Below are 13,621 nucleotides of genomic sequence, written 5' to 3'. Positions count from 1 at the left end.
ATGCAAGCAGACTGTATTGTCACTTGTGAGGAATATGTAAGCTCCGCCTCCGTCAAACACGAGGTAGCTTGTGATTCCTATGAAACAAAGCAGCAACTTTACGAAATTTGGAATTTAAATGCAACTCAACTTACAAGGTGGAAGTTGCGTGTGCTTTTAGAGTAACTCATTTGAGCCAAAGCATAGAAAGCCACATTTGGGATGATGTTGCAGGTGCTGAATTCTCTTCTCCACACGTTTGTGGGTGATACAACATAGATACAGTCGAGTCTTTTATTACGGCCTGCCACCCACATCACCACCTGACCTGAAATCACGACCACCACAAGTCCTTGGTTGTTTTAATCAATTCGAAATAGGTTTGTTTTTTTTTTTGCAGGATTCTAGATTAGGATACACTTCAACAACATCCAAAACACAGCTAAATCAGATGCACGTCTGAAAAATTGCAATGGACGTAAAGTGGTTTAGGGCATTATAGGAGGCTCGACTGTAGTAACTGCAAAGGCACATTTTCACTTTTGTTTTTATCCCACCTGCATTCACTCTGGTTCATCAGTTGCGAGCATCTGTTTCTCCCAATGGATTCAAGCTATTGCAGGTCAACGAACTCATCGGCATAGTGAACTGCTTAGTACACACACTTCCACAAAACTAGGTAATACTTGTTGAACTCACTATCGTTTGATGTGCTCTATCATCCCCACGGATGAATAAAATTATACCATACAAACACTCCGTTTAGCCATGTATTGGCAGAGAGATTGACGAAACAAACATGCATTTTGGCTTTCAATCGATTGGCGTCCATCAATCGCCGGTTTTATTCTGCTTTAATATGTTTTTCGCTATGGACGCGATTACCCCGCCCCTTCGGGGCCAAACAAGACTTAGCATTTCCATACCTTTTTGAACCAACGAAACGCCCGTTCCATTCCACTGCACCACGTCCTACTGTAGTGGGTAATCCGAAGAAAGACGAAAGCGTATCAATAATGCAACATCACTTGAACTAGTCGAGAGAAACCGGCGGCGGCGCGCTAAAGCAGTAAACTGATGATAATAATAGGACGACACCTTGTCAATCGTACGACACGCGAAAAGCACTCGCCTATTGCCGAAATGTGATTAATGACAGAGCAGTAAAACGTCCGAACATGTGCGCGCGAGCCTCTCGAAAACCGTGCTATCTCGTGCCGCGTCTAACACTGAATAAAGGGAAACACGTTTTTGACCAACATTTTCCAACATTTCGCACATGCTGCTACGAACGACCGGCCATCGGCAATTGATACCCGGCGGCGCGGCCGCTGACCGAATCACTTAACGAGGCGAGGAGGTCTTCTTCCTTCAGCAGCCCAAGCAGCCCGGTCAGCCAGCCGAGCCAGCATCGATCGCGCGATCCGTCCAGCGGTTATGCGAGAAAAGGCGCGAATAAACCAATGAAATGGCAGAAAATGGACCGTATCTTCAACTAGAATCCAATTCGCGGAATTGAATCTGATTGGTTCGTGAAAGACGAGCTCATTCAAGCGGGAGCAGAGTTTGCTGGAAGACTGCGGCGGTCATTAAGGCCCCTTAGCGTGTCATCGCAAAATGGCTTCTTCAAAATCATTGACCGAAATCAACTTTACACAACATTGCACCAATACATGTTTGTAAAAAATCGACACTTATCTTATTCTATAAAATAATCAATTTCACGCGAGATATTCGGCATAAAAATGTATTCACACTACTTCAAATACAAGCCTCTTTCCAAGTAATCACGATTACTAAGCATTAGTTCACTCGAAAGTAGACATTTTTAACGATTTGTTTCGACCGCACTAAAATGTGATTGGCGGTGTTTACCACCCACCGCAGTACCGACGACGACGACGGCAGCGCGGTGATGTCTTTTGGCGCGCACAATCATCCATCATTGCACGCAGTGATGTCGATCCTGCTGGCCAAAGCATCAATGAAATTGATCGAAATCAATTAAAAAATCCAATCAAACACATTGGTTATGTGTTATAAAATCAAAAATAATTTGTGGGGTTATTATTTTTTAACTTTTTTACCACAATTGTTAGTGAAATAAGCAAAGCATTATAATTTACGAAATCTTCACCAAGCGGTCCGCTAGCACTGCTGTTGCAGCAAACATAAACAGTGAGAGAGCGTACCAAAATAATTCGATCATTTCTAGCTTGTTACACAAAAAATCTAACATTTTTCGAGACATTTGGATATGTTACCATGTTATTCATTGAAGTAGAGTAGTTTACTGCTTGAGTTGCTTTCAAATGATTCATATTCTCGAAATGTTTACATTGGAGGTACCGAGACAAAGAGGTGCTATTTTTGTTTGTTTGTTTATGGAATTGGTATAGAAAGGCTACACAACTACTATCGTGCTTGATGATTGTTTGGAATAAGAATCAAATAAGAAGAGCAAAATTTGAGCTGACACGCTAAGGGGCCTTAATATTCCACTTTCGAGCGTTGTTTTCGTCAAGTGGTTCGATATTTACCAGCGAGTATGTACTGGCAAACTTTATGACCACGAGTGATCGGCACGGTAAAGGCTGAATATTGTGTGTAGTTCACATCGCATTGAGACAACAAACTTTTGCCTAGCAAATCCTATCCCAAACTCCGCGTGGTACCGACTGACAGATAAAGGGAGGTTTGCTTCTGTAAACCTGATCGTCTGTTCTGCAGACGGAGCGGCTCACAACATCGTCTGTGCCCAATGGTCTTCCGGAAAGTAGGGGGTTGGTGTTCGGCCCTGCGAGTCAGCCGTAAAAAGAATTATAACGGGAAATCAGCAACAGAATGATACAAACCGAGATCAACGGCTACGACCTCAGCGAGCAAAGGACTTGCGACTGGAAACTCAGCACGTGGAACTTCCTCAGCACTGGTTATTACATCTGCCTTTAACATTTAGTATCTGGGAAACCGAACAGCTAAAGGAGAAGCGGAATCAAGGGTTCATGAATGCTACCTATCACCTATAACAAATGACTTCGTAGGAAGTTTTGTCAAGCCATCTACAAAGCTGGCCAATCGACAACGGACCAGAAGTTTACTGTACGGCAAATCAACCAACAATGAAGTCTCCTACGACGGTATGGGTCACGTAGAGCATTGGAAAATCATGAACAAAAACTGATTTCCCAGGAAGCCTTCCAGAGATGCTTTCCTGGATTTCACTAGAAATTAGTTCCGCGATTTCTCCAGGAAAGAGTTCCAGAAGAAATCCCAGATCACAATTCACGAAAGAGTTCCGGAAGAAATTCCAGAAGCGATTCGCGACCGAAGCACAATGGTCGGAAAAAGATAAAGTTCGGCCAAAACACTTTTTATGTGTTTAATCGAAGTTATAGGTTGTCTAGATATGTTATATAGTATTTTTAGTGTTTGAAAAGGGGTATTCAAAAATTACGTAACTTCAATAATTTCAAAAACGGTAAAAATCAGCAAACTCCACTATTTTACGTTTTTTGTTAGAAAATCAATTTGAATTTAATTAAATGATCATCTTTCGATCAAATCCAATCAAGTTTGTTCAAAACGTGTGAAAAATGTGGACAGATAAATTTTATTTCAGTCAAAAATGGAAAAATAACGTAAAACATATGAAAAAACATAACTTTTTTAAATAGCTCTAATTTGAAAAACTGCAAATTTCTGCAAAAAGTTTAAACGTTTTTATGCAGCCATAAGCATGATGTTTAAGATGTACTATTCGAAATTCGGCGACACGTGACGACACGAACCGTTTTTTAATTTAAAAATTATCAAAATTCCTAAGGTACAATATAAAAAAATTTGAAAAGTTTTGTGACAATTATTTTGCACCATACGTGCATTCAAACAGTCCAATAACAAACTTTCATATGCTGGATAACATAAAACATATATTCCATTCTCAAAATATTATTATTTTACTTTTTTCGAATAATTCATTTTTCAATTTTATGACTTAGGCCACTTTGGCAGTGAAAATGTCATTGAAATACAAAAGCTGGTATACTTTTAATTAAGAATCATAAAACTACAATACATTATCTTTGTTATAAGGCGAAAAAAAGTTTAAAAATATCAATTCCGTTTTTTAGAGTTTTGGGCGCCTCTTTGTATGGAGCCCGACCAATGTGCGAAGTCCAGAAGAAGCTCCCGTAGGAATCCTGGAAGAATTCTGGAAGGTGTTTCCGAAAAATCCTGGAATAACTGTAGAAATCCCGGAAGGAAACAAGCAAGCACTTACCAGGGCTTCTCAGGAATTCTCCCGGGATTCTTCCAGAAATCCTTTCTGGGATTTCTTAAGGAATACATTTTGAGATTACTTCAGGTTTCTAGATTCCTTCAAAATTCCTTCCGAAATTTCTCTACAAGTTAATTCCGAGATTTCTTCAGAAGTTATTTCTAGGCTTACTCCTGAAACTTTTCCTAAGATTCCTCCAGTTTATCCGTGTTTTCTCCACAAAATTTGTCCAAGGATCCCTCTAGGATTTCCTTCTACGATTCTTCAGGGAGCTCCATCTGTGATTCTTTTTGGGGTCCCTTCTGAGATTCTCTAACTCTAAAGGATCCATCTGATATTCTACCTGTGAAACTCATTCCAGGATTCCTTTAAATATTCCTTCTGGAACTTCAAGAGATTTCTTCTGGTATTTCTCAATGAGTTCCAGCAATCCTCCAGAAATTGTATCCGAGATTCTCGCTAAAGCTTCATTTGGGAAGTTTTGTTAAACTTTCAGAAAATAATCCTGGAAATTCCAGCAAATTTCACCCAGGATTCCTCTTGGAGTTCTTTTTGAAATTTCTTCAGAAACTCCTTCCAAAATTGCGGCAGGGATTCCTTCCTGGAATTCCATGCGAGAATCCTCCGGCAGTTTCTTCAGCGATTCTTTCTGAGATCCTTCCAGGAATCCTACAAAAACCCTGACGAGAACTTATTTTAGTATTGCTCCAAAATCTTATCCGGGATCCCTCAAGGATCTCCTTCCGGAATTCTGTTTGGAACTACTTCTAGGCTCAAGGTTGAAGATTTCCTTCCGGGATTCCTACGGTTATTCCACCGGGTACTCTTTCTGGGAATTCCTTCAGTGATTACTCCGGGAACTACTTTCGTTGATTCCTCCAAGGCCAAGAAACGTCAAAATCCCATACAAAATCAAAGCAATGCAGTGCCCTATAGCCTGTTCAGCCTTTGATGTAGTCTTGCTCTCTCTCTCTCAAGAAATTTGACGTTTACTGAGGTCCCTTTTTTTTTAATTACGAAGAAGTGAGGAAGACAGCACAAACTGGTGCACAGGCTAATTAGAGGAATTCGTTTACCTCCGTTCCGGCTGACAACAACGTGAGCCGTAAAATACGTGTATCATTAGCAAGAATCGTGCCACACAGCAAAAAAATCTGAATATTAATCGTAACGTAAATAAAAATACAATGTAGACTCCAATCATGTAAACGGTATTTTAACTTAAATTTACACCGTATGTCATTGACATGATCATGTTTTGACATCACCCTAAATATTCAACGTTTGTTTAGTCAATCCCGCAGATTAAAATTGAAATTGCAGCGGATGCTTTTTACGTTTACATTTTCAAACTGACAACTTTACGTGTAAATCTGATTGCTTGTCAGCTCAACATGGTGTCAACGTGAACAAACCATCCGCCGTCGGTCGAGCTTGATTAGTGTTCAATAGTTTTGGATCGATTTTTTTTTGAACTAAATTAGATTTCTTGGTAAGTTTTTGCTTCATAATTGATAGAATGATAATTACCACATTGCATAAATTCTATTTCAGCCAAAATCGGAGGAGTGTGCAAGAAATTGTAACTTGGGCAACGGCGGGAGCAGCAGCGGCAGCAATTAGTAGGCTTTTCAATTTCATCCAGCAAATGTTCCGTGACTGTATGATTTCCTCTGTGGCTTTCTACGATTGCAATGTGGATGTATTGCAATTCGACGACTAAATGTGGCAGGCTTTTGCTGGAAAATAACATGGATTTACGAACCCAAGAACGCGTTGCAAAATAACCGTTTAAAATACAAAACCAACATTTCTTTTCAAACAAACTGTTCTTATAATCAGTGTTCTAAAAATATTGCGAATTTTAGTTGTTTTGTTTTGGAAGAAAGAAGAAACCTAAGTCACATCGTCACCACTACAACCTACATGTAGTGATGACGATGTAAAATTTATCAAGGAGAATGAAATTTACATGACGCCTGTACGAAAAGGAAATTAATATTAATATGTCATGTAAAAATACAGCAAATACCACGCTCCAATTATGTGCATGATATCTCATGTAAATGTACATGAATTTTTCGAACTGTGCACTTACACCAAAATTGGTGTACATTATATTGAGGGTAAATGTGCCACGGTGCTCCAGTTACCGTTATTCACCTCTGGACAAATTTTTAAAATCATCGTTAGGCGATTTTTTTAGTAACGCCCTTTTAAAGGGCCTAACCTCTAAAAAATCAAGTTTTATATCACAGATAAAAATAATGAGATTTACACGTCATGTAAATTTCATTTCAATCATGTAAACTTAGTGTTATGATGGTTTACATGAAAGTAAACACTCACAGTCGTGCTGAATTACATGACATATAATGGAAGTTTACATAATATATCATGAGATTATTAACTTCTGTGAAATGCCACGCTCCACACATGTGCATTACCCAGGTAACCACTAAGCAGTTGAAATGCGCCATTACAGCAAGTCAAAAAATGGAAATAAGTCGTATATGCGCCATAAGTGCTGCTTAAATGCAGGTTTTGGCCCAATATACGGTTGATTTAATGCTTATCTCTCAGACTATCGAAAATGAAAACGAAAATATGTGTATAATTCCACACTTCTTATCTCGCCGTCTTTTCTATCTCTCTCCCATTTTTCTTTTCTTCACTTTGCGCTTCCAAAAGAGGTAATTCATGCAATTTTGAATGTGCTGGACAGTATTTTTTGCTAGAAGACCCCAAATGAATGTGCATTTGAAATGCTACGCAACAGCTGTCACATTTTCAGTAGCAGTTAAGTTGCTAATTTAGTACAGTTTAGCAGTTGAACTGCTATGATAGAGCAGAAAGCAGGTGGAATGAAGATATAATGCTGAAATACGGCTTGTTTAAATGCTTAGTGGTTACCTGGGTATATATCACAGAAGTTTACACTATCTTTTCGATCTGTGTAGAATAACACTAATAACAGAATCATGAATTAAAGGCATCAGTAACAAAAATTATCATGAATAATATGGAAATTTCGTAGTATACATCCATATCAATATCGGTGGAGTGCATTTTGTATCAATATTAATCATTACATCAATAAACGATAAATGTTCTAAGTCCTGTGGAAAGCAAATTCAATTAAAAGTATATTGTATGTATTGTGATTCCATATGTCTATAGGTGTTCATATTACTCTCAGTCAAGTATCCACATGCAACATTTCAAAAGGACGTAACTGATTTTCAACACAATATCTTCTCTCATAGCTGTAGATCGTATCACATCTTTCCCAAGACACCAGTAACCACTATCGGAAAGAATTGCATTTTCTCCGTCCAGTAAGTTGTACATTGCGTCGGAGGGATAGAGTTGTGGTTTCGGCAACCAGTTTCGCCTTTTTGAAATGTTAGCACCGAATCCAGCAAATCTGCTATAAAAATAATAGTCAAATATGGGAAACCACAAATTAAACAAAAGGAAATATGTCTGTGTTCCAAATATCTTAAGTTAGAAGAATAGAAAACCAAAATATCGAAAGGCCAAAAGACAAAAAGTCGGAATGGGCAACAAATAATCAAACATCATGATCATATGCTGGGTGAAAAATCTTTCTTCTTTGAAAATGTGTAGGTAAGACCTTTTGTCCCTACTAATTTTACTTTTCTTCGGCCTATTGTCTTTCATTTTTTTTTTTCATTTGTACGATTTGACTTCTCAGCATTTCAGAAAGACGTAACTGCTTTTTGATACGGCACCTTCTTCTATGGATGTAGATTGCATGTCACCCCTCTAATGTATACATTACAGCATACATACATTTATTTGTTCAACATCATTAAGACAAGACATAATCAACAATAGTACGCCACAATACTCGGTTTGTGGCTGCCGCTCTCCATCCATCGGCTGCGCTCCACGCCTTCTTGTGCCAACCGGATCCGTTGCAAACACCAGCTTTGCAGGGTTGTTGTCCGGCATTCTTGCAACATGCCCTGCCCACCGTATCCTTCCGGCTTTGGCCACCTTCTGGATGCTGGATTCGCCGTAAAGTGCAGCGAGCTCGTGGTTCATCCTTCTCCGCCACACACCGTTCTCCTGCACACCACCGAAGATCGTTCTTAGCACGCGTCGCTCGAAAACTCCGAGTGCTTGCAGGTCCTCCTCGAGCATGGTCCATGTCTCGTGCCCGTAGAGGATTACCGGTCTTATTAGCGTTTTGTACATGGTGCATTTGGTGCGTGGGAGAATCTTTTTCGACCGCAGTTTCTTCTGGAGCCCGTATACATTACAGCTTCCGCTCGATAACTGGGCTTTGACGACAGTTCAGTTAGCGAGCGCCGCTCGATAACTGGGCTGAGCTCCCGGAGCCGGAGGCTATTGTTATATTTTGTTTTGTTTACTGATTTGCAGAATGTGAGGTTAAATTTCGTTAATTTTTGACAGACGACTGCTTTTTAACTGGACTTTGGCCCAGTTATCGAGCGCCCAGTTAAAAAGCAGTCCAGTTAAACACCAGTCAGTTATCGAGCGGATGCTGTATAAGCCATCAAAAGAGGAGCATTCTTTTCGTCTAGAAGTGCCACGCCACAGTTTTGAAAAAAATATGTTGTTTTGGAAAGCAGCTACGCCCTTAAAATGCTGAGAAGACAAAACGTAGAAATAAAAAAAATCGAAAGACAATATTGCGCATTTCGCCGTACATTATCGCGCAAAACTGTTCAAAATAGCTAATAGATCGTCACCACCATATCGTGTTCGTGTCTACTGCAATAAGTACGAAAAATAGCTATGGATTGACCACGCAGAAAACACCGAAACGATCATAGGCAACCACGCATATCTATTTAAATGTTTGCACAACTTTGCGCCATAATTTTTCTTGCATTGTATAATAGGTCGAAAAAAAGTAAAATTAGTAGGGACAAAAGGCCTTACCTACATGTTAAAAAAAAGAGAGAATTTTCATGCAGCATATTATGTTTGATTATTTGAACCCAGTTGCAACTTTTTGTCTTTTGGCCTTTCAATGTTTTGGTTTTCTATCCTTTTAACTTGAGTTGTTTGGCACACAGACATATTTTTTTGTTTAACTTGTGGTTTCCCATATTTGAATATTGCTTTTGAAGCAGATTTGCTGTATAGAGAGTGTACGCCTTGACTGAGAGTAATATGAACATCTATTGACACATGGAATCACAAAATACAATATACATACTTTTAATTGAATTTGTTACACCGATGTAATGTTTGCTTTCTACAGGCCCTTGTAACACCTACCGTATATTGACGTAATGGCCAATTTTGATACAAAATGCACTCCACCGATTTTTATATGAATGCATACTACCAAAATTCCATATTATTCATGATAATTTTTGTTATTTATGCTTTTACTTCATGATTCTGTTATGAAATGTGGTGTTATTCTATGGAAAACTTAATTTTTTAGAGGTTAGGCCCCTTAAAAGGGCGTAACTCAAAAATTCGCCCACAATGATTTAAAAAATTGGTGTAGGGTAGATGAATAAAGAGAATGGCGTTTCAGGGTTTGATGGTATATTTTGTTTTATAATAACGGTAAATGGAGCACCGTGTGTGCGTTATATCGAAAAACGAAATTCGAAATTACTTTTTCTTGACAACTCATGTTTCGCATTATTGGTATTGGGAATTTCACTGAAATCATTATTTGAGATGAACTTTCGTTGGATTTATTAATACTTGCATGAAAATATTAAATTTATTTCTGCTTCGAAATTACTTACTTACAGCAAATTTATATTTAGGTGCGTTATCTATGGGAAGACTAAATAAATTAAATGAATGAATTAGTCATGTTCAAAATTCCATTTCATTCGGTTCGTTGAGTCTGGAGCAGATTTAAAAAAATAAATATCCGGTATGTAATCATGCATTATTAGACTGGAATCGCTCTAAATTGATGTAGAATAGCCTAATAATAATAAAATTTAATTAATCAATAGACCGGCCCATATTCGTATTATGAGAAAAAAAGTTGTCCAAATTCACGGGGCACCCTGTAGAATCGTGCCTTTGGATGAGAAGATTAATCTGTGGAAGTATCCATTAAGTACGTCACGCTAAAATGATGAATTTTCAACCCCCTTGCCCCTTCAAACGGGGTTTTCTTGTACTTAATACATTGCTTGTCTCACTTTCAAAAGCACAAACAATCCCCACACCCCCCCTCCCGCCTGCCCGCCTGAGCATCTGCTCATTCGGGTAAAAACTGAACTGGCGCAAACGAGTTGAAAGTTTGTATGGGATTTTTAGTTTAAATATATGGGAAATTGGATGATCTCCAGTCTCTCACGTCGGTTTGACGAGTTCAATTTACTTGGAATTGAAAAAATTGCAGTTGATAGAACAGCTTTGTAGAAAAACATATCATCATAAAACCTAATTTAGTTGCGGTTTCATCTAACAAAAGCAAGATGAGTAAATCTGCCCCCGTTTCTAAACCATAAACCATTGTACTAAATGAACCATATAGCTCAAGATTGACGAATTCTGGGAAGCAACCCCACCTAGTTTGGGTGTGGAGCTGTTCCGTTACCACCAGACTATCTGATAGATGGGTTCATAAGTCTAGTTGCTACGTCGCCGGTTGAGGATCTTTTTCTGGGGTTTCACTCAATTCTTAATCAGAATTGCTAATGCGATAAAAAATGGGTTCGGTCATTATATCCCTGCCATACCGCGGTCTCAGGGTGCAAGTGCGATAAAACAAAATTTGCGATAACGCCAAGCAAAGAGGCAAAGACCAGTTTGACAAGTTCTTTCGCTTTCTACTTCACGTCCACCTCAGAGACCTCGCTCTTGCCCAGCAACAGGTCTGTCCGTCGTTATGCTGAGGCTGGAAAATTTAACTATGTACCTACCAACACAGTCGTTAAAGAAATGACGTGACGATTTTCAAGGTTGGGGAACGCCGCTAGCCGGTTTCGATTGTTGATTTCGGAGCAACTAGGACACACCCATTTCATTTATTGACGGTGATTGTTTGAATCACGCAGACTATCTAACGACAGTCGAATTGAGTTTCCGGTATTCTTTGTCGGAATTGTTCAAAGAAGAGACTTCAATTTAGGATAAGTGGATAATTTTTATGTTTATTAAGCTATAAATAGATTCCTTGGGGTAATGGTCTATACAGCATTCGTTTTGTATAAATTAGGAGCGTCTCGAAAGAAGGTTGGTTCTAAATAACAATTCACATTTGAACTGATTTTGGACCGCTACTGCCCAAGTAACCGTAGTACTTAAGCATTGAACTTGAGCATAAAGGGCAGAACCTCTCTGTTTTTTTTAATTCTTTAATTCCAAAAGATAAGAAAGCGGCATAGGGGTCTCCAGTTCGCCTAGTGGTTAAGGCTATGGATCGCCAATCCGGAGACGGCGAGTTCGATTCCCGTTCCAGTCGGGAAAATTTTCTCGACTCCCTGGGCATAGTGTATTATTGTTCTTGCCTCACAATATACAAACTCATGCAATAGCAGGCAAAGAATGCCCTTCAATTAATAAACGTGGAAGTGCTCAAAGAACGCTAAGTTGAAGCGAGGCAGGCCAAGTCCCAGTGGGGACGTAGAGCCATAAAGAAGAAGAAGAAGAAGAAGAAGAAGAAGAAGAAGAAGAAGAAGAAGAAGAAGAAGAAGAAGAAGAAGAAGAAGAAGAAGAAGAAAGCGGCATATTGCAAGGTAACCTATAAGGATTCTGGAGGAACTTCTTGGAGAATCCAATATAATAGAATCCAATATAATATGATTGCTTAGAAAAATTCCTGGAGATTTCCTGAAAGTATCCTGGGCTGCAAAACGGTGAGTCGATAAGGAGAGCGTCCTACATAGCTCTTGTCCTCACAAGTTCTTACCTCATGCTTCCACGGGTCAAGCGATGACATAGACCGCCAGCTAAGAATTGTGTGCACACAAGCACACAATTCTTAGCTGGTGGTAGTGCAGCCTGGGCACTGTTGTCCTTCTGATTTCAGCTAGATTGAGGAGGCACGATCCGAGCGTCTGTTCACCAAGGAGGTACAGATCAAACAGCGTCTGTTCTGGCATCCATCGGCTGAGTAAGAAACGCTGCACCACGCCCAGCTAGATCCAAGGTGGTAGCCCCATCAGTGTGGTCGTCCTAGTGTTGGTTGGAACGTTAAACAAAACTGGCACGATGGCCCTCCGGCGAGACAGGAGTGTTGGCGTAGGCCCAATAAGCCACCCGTAAAAAGCCCCATTGCGAATAACATAGGAGAAAATACGACTCGATACAATCGGCAAAGACCCACGCGACGAAATAAGGACTACGATTGGAAACTTGGAACATGGAATTGCAAGTCACTAGGTTTCGCAGGATGTGACAGGATAATCTACGACGAACTACATCCCCGCAACTTCGACATCGTGGCGTTGCAGGAACTTTGTTGGACTGGACAGAAAGTGTGGAAAAGCGGGCATCGAGCGGCTACCTTCTACCAAAGCTGTGGCACCACCAATGAACTGGGAACAGGATTTATAGTGTTGGGCAAGATGCGACAACGTGTGATCGTGTGGCAGCCGATAGCCGATCAACGCAAGGATGTGCATGTTGAGAGTTAAGGGCCGTTTCTTCAACTATAGCATCATCAACGTCCACTGCCCACACGAAGGGAGACCTGATGACGAGAAAGAAGCGTTCTACGAAAAACGAGAAGAATGCAGCATGGGCGAGAATGCTGCAACACCGTACGAGAGCGAATGAGGCACGTTACAAACGGGCGCGGAACAGGCAGACCTCAGTCTTCCGGATGAAGAAGCGCCAGCAGGAAGAACGAGATCGCGAAGCGATGGAAGAGTTGTTCCACGCTAAGGACACACGAAAGTTCTACGAGAGCTCGCGCAGAGGCTTTGTGCCACAAGCCGACATATGTCGAGAAAATCACGGGAATATTCTCTCGAGCGAGCGTGAGGTGGTCGAGAGGTGGCGGCAGCATTACGATGAGCACCTCAATGGCGACGTTGCTAGTACCGAAGGGGGCGTGGTAACAGATTTAGGAGTATGTGCACAGGACGAAAGACATCCGGCCCCTGACCACTAAGAGATTGAGGAGGAGGTTGGCCGGTTGAAAAACATCAAAGCCGCTGGAGCAGATCAACTATCAAGCGAGCTTTTAAATACGGTGGAGAAGAACTGGTGAGAGCACTACACTGGGTCATTACCATGATTTGGGAGAAGGAAGTATTACCGGAGGAATGGAAGGAAGGTATCGTGTGTCCTATCTACAAAAAGGGCTACAAGTTGGATTGCGGGAACTACCGCGCGATCACACTACTGAGCGCTGCCTACAAGATACTCTCTCAAATT

The 13,621-nt window shown here is 40.4% G+C and overlaps 1 protein-coding gene across 2 annotated transcripts in view; it reads right to left on the bottom strand.

The window, feature by feature from the left end:
* LOC109419421 (anion exchange protein 3) overlaps positions 1 to 13,621 on the bottom strand; it is a 205,510-nt gene that overhangs the window by 179,179 nt on the left and 12,710 nt on the right. Inside the window, exon 1 of one of the 2 annotated variants that reach the window (XM_029866247.2) lies at positions 906 to 1,278. The exons of the other annotated variant lie outside the window; for it this stretch is intronic. The gene's annotated coding sequence lies outside the window, so the exon portion shown is untranslated. Of the gene's footprint in view, positions 1 to 905; positions 1,279 to 13,621 lie in introns of those variants that run through there. 2 annotated transcript variants of the gene reach the window in all.

The sequence above is a fragment of the Aedes albopictus genome, chromosome 2, assembly GCF_035046485.1.
Source record: "Aedes albopictus strain Foshan chromosome 2, AalbF5, whole genome shotgun sequence".
Classification (NCBI taxonomy): Eukaryota; Metazoa; Arthropoda; class Insecta; order Diptera; family Culicidae; genus Aedes; species Aedes albopictus.
Note: the sequence above shows the minus strand (reverse complement) of the source record. Positions and strands in the feature narration are given on the sequence as shown.